The sequence below is a fragment of the Odontomachus brunneus genome, unplaced genomic scaffold, assembly GCF_010583005.1.
Source record: "Odontomachus brunneus isolate Ranch 3 - 2012 unplaced genomic scaffold, Obru_v1 Obru_scaffold_148, whole genome shotgun sequence".
Classification (NCBI taxonomy): domain Eukaryota; kingdom Metazoa; phylum Arthropoda; class Insecta; order Hymenoptera; family Formicidae; genus Odontomachus; species Odontomachus brunneus.
The window spans coordinates 72,737-83,484 of record NW_022639598.1 but is presented as its reverse complement, the minus strand read 5'-3'; positions in this window follow the sequence as shown (position 1 = coordinate 83,484).

Here is a 10,748-nt window from a genome sequence, read left to right as displayed (position 1 = left end):
TATATATATATATATATATATATATATATATATTTATTTATATATTTATTTATTGTCGTCTCTTTCTCTGTCCGTGGAGAAATACAAGACGAACCACAGTTCGGATTTATTTCGACTGGAAATTTGGTCACCACTCTGGGACCGTACGGGGCAAGCTTTCTTGGAGCGCGATGACTCGGGAAGATGAGAGAGGAGGAGAAGGTAGAGAGAGAAAAAGAGAGAGAGATATAGTGAGCACAGTAACGTGCGATGGAAAGAGACGGTCGGCTAAGTAGAGATCACGAGGGAGAAATAGAAGCGAGCACACGAAGAGAAGAGAGAAAGAGGCAATTCGGAGCACTCGCGTACTCGGCAAAGCTCGCAGCGTGGCGGGTCGGCCGCGACTGAATCGTTGCCGAGTCGACTCGCGTCGAGTCGAGTCGAGCTTGAATGAGCCAGCGTAGCTCGGGCTCGCGAGTGGGAGAGAGAGGGAGGTGGATGCCGGGCGAGTGGGACGAGGACAGAAGGTCAGATATATGGCACTGGGGGAGAGCTTAAGCCACGACCAATGCCACCGGCGAAATTTCCGAAGACCCGTGCCCGCAATCTTTAAAGGGATCACGCTCCTTTTGCGGCGGCGGCGGCGGCTTTAAAATGGTTTCACGACAAACATCCTCGAGAAACCGAGTTCTCAACGGCGCTCTGCGTCTCTTAGTCGAGACGTCGGCGTAGGGCTGACGTTTGCCGTTAATCCTTCCACTGTCAGGGGATGATCGGCGCGGAACAGATGTTGCGTTTCACTATTAACCTCATGTAAATAGCTGTCACTCGCGATCGTCGAGTAACACGCGGAAGGAAGAGGCGGATAGATAGACAGGTATAGATGGATGGATATAGAGATCGGTTAATTTATTTTACCCTGGGGGGACAAGGACCCCTTATGGAATCGACCTACAGAGAATACTTACTAAGTAGTACAAGTGAAGCGAAAAGAGAGAAAGAAAAAGAATGGAAGAAGTGTAACGTAATAAGTAAAGAGGAAAAGAAAAGAGAAAAAGAGACTATCACAAAGTTGGACATACAACGAACAATGAGGGCGAATCGTGATAAAGAAGCGTCGAGGCAATACTGAGTGCAAAGCTGCACGGAAAAGAAGTTCTAATTCGAGTAACTGAATGGAGACCAGACGAAAAACTCACTGAAGAAAGACAATATCTCTGTGTGACTGAAAACATTCGTCTGACCATTCAACTGCATTAAAACTCACTTGAGATAAACTGAGAGTAATTGTCTGATGAGTAGAAACCTCCTCTACAGGAATCTTTCTGTTCCTACAACCGAGTTGTTCATCTGGTCTCCAAAAGAAAATTCAATTATATTAAGGAATTGTTTTTTTCCGCGTGTAAGTAACTCCATTCAGATAACAGATTTAAGAGTTAGCACAATAAACCGAGTGAGAAATAGGTGGATAGATAGGGCGCAAAGGAAATGGTTTGTTTGAGAGTAAAATACAGCGAAAAGCCGACGAGATAATTTCAGTAGCTGCCACAGTGGCAGCAGAAGGGTTGAATGGGGTGCACTGTTCGCGCGGTAGCGCGCGCGACTCCGAATCCGCCGCCGAGATCTCTCTGGGAGCACTTCGTCACGGCGAAGTCGCGGTCTTTCTTATTGTGCCTGGCGTAGAACTGAGGTTTTGCCGCGCGTGGCATTAAAGCGCAATCGTGGTGAAATACACACGCGGCTTCCCGCCGCGGCTACGATTCTCGGGAGAGAATTTATAATTGCCGAAGAAGCCCGGCAAGAGCACGCGCGCGCATTTGATTTATTAAATCGCCGACATAGTTGGCGGATAGTTTGTCTTACGAGACAGCGGTACTGCAAGATGCTCACGAGTCTCCAGGAATTGCTGTACTAACTACTAAGAATTATCGAGTGCGCGGCGATTCCTGCTTAAGGAGTTGCGGCGAGCCGCGGACTTCACCTCGCGAAACTTCCGTCTGGGCACTTTTCTGCGCGAAAATTCATCTCGAGGCGCGAACGCGCGCGCTACTTCGATCTCCACCGCGGCCCGAGTGAATGAAACGGACCTCGGTGCTAGCGTATTTTAGCGCTGTCAATAGCATCTCGGGGCGAAGTCGCATGTGGCGCGATACGCGCGGGAATCCAGGCCTCGGTTATCGAGGCGCGATTTGCGCGACGCGAAAGTCTCGTATCCCGCGAGGAGAGAGCGCGCAAACAGTGATCAAAAGGCAGCCGGAAAAGCACCGGGTGTTGACCTATTTTTATTATCCTTAGCGCCATTCACCCAGCTCGGGTGTGCGCCGATGCTCTTCTGCCTTTGCTATTATTGTCTCGGCACGAGAGCGCTTCATTCACCGGAACTCACCCCTCTCTTATGCATGCGCGCTCTCCCGTGCACTCGTGTATTACCCAATTTTAACAAGAAATCTCGCCGTCGACAAAGGCGAGTTCATTCGCTTCTCGAAAGACGTCTAATCGCATCGGCCTACAGATGAAACATGTTATAGTTTACAATATAATAATTCTGATTCTGAAAATATATACTACATCTGTGAACGGTATTATAATAGTGACAAGTCCTGAGTCGAAATTGTGACTTCACACTTTAGACTTAAATATTATATACCGTTTAACACCTACTCTGATACTGTGAAACCTATAGTGTCCTATTTTATTCCATTTAACCTATTAACTTTTCCGAGAGGAACTTTTTAGAACGGGTGCGCACTTCTGCCATTTATACGTTTATTATTTTGTGCGTTTCCTGCAATTTGGGCCTGTATTAATCATTGTCACCTAAAACTTGTCTCACATGAGATACGCAGATGATTGTTCAGAGTTAACTTATCCAAGTTTTGCCGGTTGAATTATGATGTATGTGACGTTCACACTTATCTGCAATCGCAATTCAACTGAAAAAGGAGCTTTCACTTGACTCTGAATCAGATCTGAGCACTTCACTTGAGACGAGTTCCAAATAATGACTATTAATGCGAGTCTTTGCACTGAGAGAAAAATGTATGATATTTGGAACTATAATGGTATAGTAAAAAGATTATAGTTAGGAATATAATTTTTATAGTAAATGTTACCATAATATTTGTAATATTTACAATATAAGCGTAGTATAACTGACCCGTGTAAAATTTTTACCAAGAATTATAATTATTTGAAATAAAAAATATAGTAAGGTAGCAAATATTGAATGGTAAGAAGAATTAACTATTTTACATAGTCAATACAATTGGAATATTTGGCAAATATAGGTACATGTAACTATATTCCCAAAAGATGCTTTACCATATATATAGAGTAATAAGATGGTGACTATAAATCTGTGTTCATTCTACTATAACTTCATGTTTAGATGAACTATAAATATATGTTTGAGGCCAAAACAAATTATAAAATATAGTGAGATTATAGTTATTCCAACTATTTTTTTCTCTCAGTGTGAGAGGCGCTAAGTAGAATTTCAGTTTTCATGTATATTAAACATATACTGATCCTTTAGAATATATGAATAGATGTTACACGATTTACAGGAGGAAAAATACATGAACATTTATTTGTGAGATAATTTATTCACAGAAATAAACTTCATATCCCACAAATAAATTTTCTAGAATCTTCTTCACAGTGAAGAAAGTTCAGGTCGAGAGCAAGTCTAAGGTTTCGACTCTTCGAATTGACTCAATGAGAATCAATGTATACACATGGCGAACGGCGTTTATTACAGTTGACGTGCGAGGAGCGCGCGCGCGCGCGCCCCTTCCTCGAGATATCGCACGCGCGGAAATAGATGATTCATCACGCGTAATTAACAGGTGATCTGTGCACGAAGTAGGTATCTAATCGTAGCTACCGACGACTGCGGCGACTAGACGCTCGAGGGCAACGACCAATTCCAATCGATACCTCGCACATACGCGAAACAGATGCGCACATATCGTGCAACCCGACGCGAAGAATAGAAATCGCGAAGAGAGAATAGTCTCTCTCTTTCTCTCTCTTTCTCTCTCTTTCTTGTGAGTTATGTACTCACCGTATGAGAATACTGAATTCCGCCGGATGGAAGTCAAAATTACGATCTATCTCACCTAACGACGTAGCGTGCGAAGGATTTCCTCCTGTAACGCGATTGCGGCAGCTGCTCGCGCACGCGCGCGCGCACATTAATATTAGACATCAACCGCGGAATCAACTTTAACGTAAACGCTGCTTTAACGTCGGCACGATCGCGCAACTTCGTACGAACATAAATTCTGCTTTTTTATTAATGATCCTATGCCATTGGCAGTCGTTTCACGCGACCAAACCTGCAGCGTTTCTTCTTCTTCTTTCTCTCTTTCTCTCTCTCCCCCTCTCTCTCATTCTTTTCCTTTTATTCGACCTCTCTATTGCTCTTCCTTTATCTTCTCATTTTCAGTATGCGCAAGTGCGCATAATGCTAAGCTCGTTAGCATAAAATAGAATAGAATTAACTCGGTAGCAATTAGTGATGATGAAAACGTTATTTCGCTCTCAACCAACGATTACTCCGTTCTCTATTAGAACGATTATTAGCGTGTTATTCCGTGGAGAGACGCTAGTTCCGCTTCTCTCTCAAAAGCATCGAATTATATCTCATTAAAAAGTACAAGATTGCGTTGGAAATTTAATTGCTTTCATTCGACGTTTCCGATTTGCGAGTTTTCTAACTAGAAATTATAACAAGACTCACAATACAGCGCAAGCGCATAAATTTTACAAGAAATGCAGAGAGAGAGAGAGAGAGAGAGAGATGACATGTTGATCCAAAGTCGCGTCATCGAAATCCCGGATGCAGAGGGCGAACTAAACTCTCCCTGAGAAAAGCCCGGAGCGAAAGCGCTCGTAATCGATATTACGACTTGACGTACTACCGGATCGTTTTGACACGCGCGACGCACCGGCCGCTTCTCAACTCTTTCAACACGTGCCAACTGCTCTATCGACATTCGATAGTCGGCCGAATATCGACATCTCGGCCGAGAAATGAGAAACATCGTCGACACGCGAACAATGAATGGCTAACGTCCCCAAGCGACAGCGGCAGCACTCCGGTGTATGTCTCTGTATCTTGACTCACATGCCTTACCGGGATGTGTCTTTACGTCGCCGATAACGTTAAAATTACCGTCGATATCCGACGCCCTGAGCTCGAGCATGGAGGAGGAGACAGCGCGATTCGCCGTTTCGCCGCACGACGCGGTGGTAAAACGTGTCGCGACTGCAGCTCGCCGCGACGAGGAGCGTAATTGAAGGGCGACCCCGTTAGAGCGAAAGCAGCGAAGAATAAATCGGGCACCGAAGTGAATCGAGCGCGGAAAATCCTCCAGATCGATTATGCGCCGTTCATATCGCGACTGGCGCTCATTGCAGTGTTACACGGCAAACAATCGGCCGCTATTGCCCACGTATCGTATGTACAGCGTCGCGCCATTCGCAAAGCTGGTGTCAGGGAGGTAGTTAGAAAGCACTGTCTGGCGGTAACTATCGACTCGTTCGCAGTTTTGCTCTCATTGTCGGCGACTCGTTATCGTCCGCGGCGCTTCAATTATAGAACTTCGTGACGTGAATGCGCGGCAACTTCGGGAAAACGTAAAATGAACGGCGCTGAGCGCGCTCAGTCCATTCGTGCATTCGTTCCTACGCGTTCGCGCTTCTGCGGCCGCCTGTCTGTCGCGTCGCGTCGGGGGATTAAGCGTGCTTTTATTACCAAATGGAGCATCCTGTCTGGATGATAATTACGCGCTCGCACGTAGACGCGCGAATGTCAATGTCACCAAGCGGCCCCACGAAGAGACCGAGACCGATGAACTAGAACGCGCGCTCTCGCTGACACGACCGCCCGCGTTACCCGTCTGAAAATCTGGAGAATGCTGATTAATTATGGATTCATCTGGCGTGTAAGACTTATGTCGTAGGAGCTCCCTCGGCGTCTCTTGCGAATCCGTCGTATTGTTGCGCGCCTCTCCGGGCTCGCGATCGCACGCGATATTTGTGCGTCGGGTCAGAGACCTTATTCTGGACGCATGGCGAACGTCACGTATGGCCTTTTCATTCCAAGTTCTCTTGTACGAGCGTCACGCACGAGCGTCAAGAATATACTTCTGTGGGATCTAACTGGAATCCAGTTTAATCTTCCAAAATAATGATGGGTTCTAGTTAGAAATATGACGTTTCATAGTTCTCCTAATATTCTTTCTGGAGTCTTTATTTTACGTTAGAATCGAACCAAATACACGTTGACATTCAAAACCATTTCATTATTCAATAAATTCCATCAAGATATTGTATTCCATCATAAAAACAATATTTGATATAAAAATGGGATTCTCTGTTTGGTGGCGCATAAGTGTGTATTGACGTTCAGCTGAAAAAAGGCACGAGTGCCCATAATACTTCTGTTTTCATTGTAGGCAGAGAACTTAAATGGAGAGAATTTTATAGTTTAGTTAAAAATTTTATAGTTTAGTTAAAAATTGCTATAGAAGTTTGCATGTGTAGGTCGACATCCTGTAGCAGTGACTATCCTTTCATTTTATATGATGTATTTATGTTTCAACTGAAATTTAAATGTGCTATTAAAAAGTTTATGTTTTCAACGAAATTTACTATGTTCCTTATCAAGATAAACCTACTGAGATACCTTACTGGCAGTGTTTCCCTGCAACTAGAAACATAGTAAAATTGAGGAAAATTTACAGAAAAAAAAACTATAATATTCTCTCCGCGCGTGTTAGGGCAAGAATGAAATTCTCAGTTGTCATAGTGGATAACCAGTTTTGGGAGAAACTTAACCATTCTAATCGGGATCCATGCTGTACTTGGGAAAATCTCGCGAAACTTCTATTCACGAGGTGTAACGTTATCTCGACTGGAAAACCGGAAAAGCATGTTTAACGTTCGTTATGCGTCCGGAATGGGAACCACGAGTTTACGGCCTGCTCTCGTAAAACGCTCGATTCGATTACGGGGCTCCGTATATCATTATCGCGACGTGGGCTAAACTATAAAGAGCCAATACATTCGCGTTGCTTCGCGCCGGTTTTAATCGGCGGCCGGTGCGCGCGCCGCGGTGCACGCGCTATCAATCTACATTTCCGCCGCTATAAATGTCGCGGGGATCCTTCATTGTCCGCGCACGCGGGCGCGACGTTCGATTTTATTAATGTAGCTTCGTCTGCCGCGGGATTACTCGCCTCGAATGATGTGATTAATAGCGTGTCGCGGAGCCTGTGCGATGGACCGCGTTCGACGTTATAATTTAAAATTCGCGGATTTTACGAGTACGTAAAACGAAATTATTACACGTGATTGCCGGGACGATAGTTGAAATTGATGATTCCTGCGTATTGTGAAATGTCAGGAGACAGGAATAAATGTGTAAGTAGAGAAAGAGGGAGGGGGAGGAGAGAGAGAGACAGGTAGTTTGCATCATTATAACGGTATCGGTAATTGTCGGCATTGCCGTTGTATATTAATACAACGCATACTAAGTACTAAAACACACGCATATACGCACATACACATATGACAGATCAACACCGTGTTAATTTCTGTAGGAGAATGAGGCGCATGTACAATTAACGGCCAAACAAACCGCCGTTGCGAAGTGACACGCTCGCGGATTTGACTCCGCACAAATCCCCTGGCGCATCGGCGAACATATTTTCACGGACGTGCCGGTCACACATAATGACGCTATATATAAATGGACAATGAGGAAAACTTGGCGCGTACCGTCCTCCTCGTCCGCGTCGTGCGCGCGTCCGATATTTATTTCTAGTTTCTTGGCGCTTCGTGGTTACAGTTCGTCGTCGCTTGGGATCTATTCGCGTGTCGCGAATTCCAACACGGAACTTTAATGAAGCCTCAACGTGTCACGTGTCGGCGATACGTCGAATAAACACTCGGGGACAATCGTTTGCCGTTCTCGAAACATTCGCGCGCACCGAAGAAAATCTCCGGCTGTCTTTTTACTCCGGAACGTCTCGCCGAAATTGGTTTAAGGAACTTCCCCTCTGAACCAGCGTATCCAACATAAATAAGACACGTCGTGTAATATTTACGAGTACGTGTTGCACAGGTGGAAGCTGCACTGCCGGTACAGGATTGGAATTTCACCGGCGTGTTGTGCCGTGTCTCTATTTCCCGGTCGTCCGCTCGCTGCAGCTACGAAGACATGCGCGTTATCGCGGCGAAAATACTACCGTGGAAACGTTTCGACCTGGGAAAAGGTGAATCGTCGTTTTTCAAGGAGGTCGCGGAGCTCTCTGCTGCGTCTTGATAAAATATAAATGGGGCCACGGTCGAGAGGAGAAAAGAGAGAGACAGGGGGAGAGGGAGGAAGGGAAGGAGGGAGAGCTTAATACATGGTTATTTACGCGTGGAATTGCACCCTGCTTGCTCGTCGGTCGATGCTCGCATAGGCAGACGCGCCATTGCGACCGCTATTGCAATTTCCAAGCGAGACGACTTTAGCACGATTTACATTTATAATCGTATTTATATGTGGTAAGTGTGTATGTGCGATTATGCAGCTTAACTACAAATCCGCTTATTAGTACGTGCGATTTAATTAACATTTAATTAACGTTCTTGAACGACAATAACAATCACAATAACGGTGGAGATGGTTTGTTCGGACAGCCGCGAGTGATTAAGGAGTAATTAGAGAAATAGCGTCGCGTAAATTGCGACTTGAGTAAAAGAGAGAAAAGGATGATACGCGCGTCTGACTGACGGAAGGACTTGTGTGTAATTTCGACGCTTCCGTTCCAGCTGTTGGCTGATTCCGTGCGAAAGTACAAATTGTCCCTCGTTCCGTCGAACAACAGCGAAGTGCTCGACGCAAAATTCAATTGCCTCGCGTCGCCACTTATTCGTGATTCTGTAATGAGAGAAGGGAGACCTTGCGATGCTCCGCGAGTAATTGCGCCAGGAAAACCGAGACTACGTCCTGTGATATTCTTCCCGTTGATTTTTCTCGCGCACCGCGATTCAACGCCAGTTTTATGGGCGCTCGAGAAAATGGACGATGAAAACACACAGCGCGAGGGTAAATATTAGGAAAAGCACGCAAACAAAAGGATAAACATAAGTAATCAGGTATTCTTCAGAATGAAACACATTTAAAAAGCCGTAGACAAATCTTGCTGAATAGATTTGCCTCAGAATTAAATATAGATTAAAAAAGCAAATAAAGACTCACGCAAGAAATGTATATCACATCTTGCGTTGGCTCTTATTGGCGTTTTCGATCTATAATACACCAATTTTATTTTGTGATAAATGCCTGTAAACAATTGGATGCACTTTCTCGAGTCGAAATTTTAACCCTACTTTCAGTCTTAGCATTCCATTCAACAGTTATTTTGATACTCTGTAAACTACATCAATGTTTTTTGGTTCTATTTAATCTATCCAAAATTTTTATCCTACTTTCAGCCTTACTGTTCCATTTAATTATTTTATTTTGTTATTTTGATATTCTGAAACCTGTAATATAATCTAAAGAAAGCGAAAAGAGAAATTTCGGTTAACATCGTTAGAGTGAAGGTAGGAGTAAATTGTATCGTTAGAATTAAACCCACTCTGCTAACTAAACTCCTACTGAGTTGTAGAATTCAAGGTTTAATAGGGCCAAAATTTCAACTCGGGTTATGCATACAAATGACAGCCTAGGAAAATACTGTTTGTACGCTGCAAAGCTCAAGAAGAAACCAGCAAGAATAAGAGTGTTGTAAATATTTGAGCACTTACAGGTGCTTTCAAAATAATCCGTTATCTAAATCAGCGAAAACCTTATTATCTGCGAAAATCTTATTATCTGCGGACAATGTTGAAAATACGACCGATCCTGACGATACCGCGCTCTGCTTTGGAGTTTGCGACACGTAAGTTTCTTCGGGAGCGCAGCTGCTCGCTGATATATCAAGCGCGGCCGACGACGATCGGTTTTACGTGCTGGTGTTGCTTCGAGCAACGCGCGGTCCCCTAACTTCCCGCGAGATATGTGAATGTTCGTGTCTACATACGACAAGGCGTGAATTTACAACAACAGTCCCCGACCTTTTTTGACCTGGAATCCTCTCTCTTAGTGCGAAACTGTCGTTACGGAGCTGTTACGGCTTCACTGAGTAAATCCCCTTTACCGAAACACATGTACTTTCCGCGGTAACGACGACAAGATCAAACATTGTCGCAGGGAACGAGATTCCCAGCGCGATCCTCACGAGCTCGTGAATCATCAATTGGCGCATGACGTATTCAACGTGTAACGATTAGGAGTCGGGCAAACTTTTTCTTCTTAGTTTTATATTCTTATTTTCAAAAGAGAAAGAATTCTTCTTTTGAGTACACGACAATAAGCTTCCTTCTCTAATTTGTGCTGAGTATATTTGAAGGATTATTATCAAGAAAATATTCTTTGCTAAAGGTAACTATTACTTAAAAAAAGGAAAGAAACTAAACAATTGCTTTTCTTAGCAGTAGGATGATACATTGAGCAAAAAATATTTCAGTTGAAAATTTATTAAAATAAACTATATTTCACAAGAATAAACTTTATATTCCACAGATAAATTTCCAAGTATTTTTTCTCAGTTTATCTTTCTGTGTGCAGCTTCAATAAATGCAAAAAATCAGTTATTCATTAAAAAAGAAAGATTAACGACGTAGTGAAGCAATAAACAGTAATTGAGTAGCGTAATAAAATATAA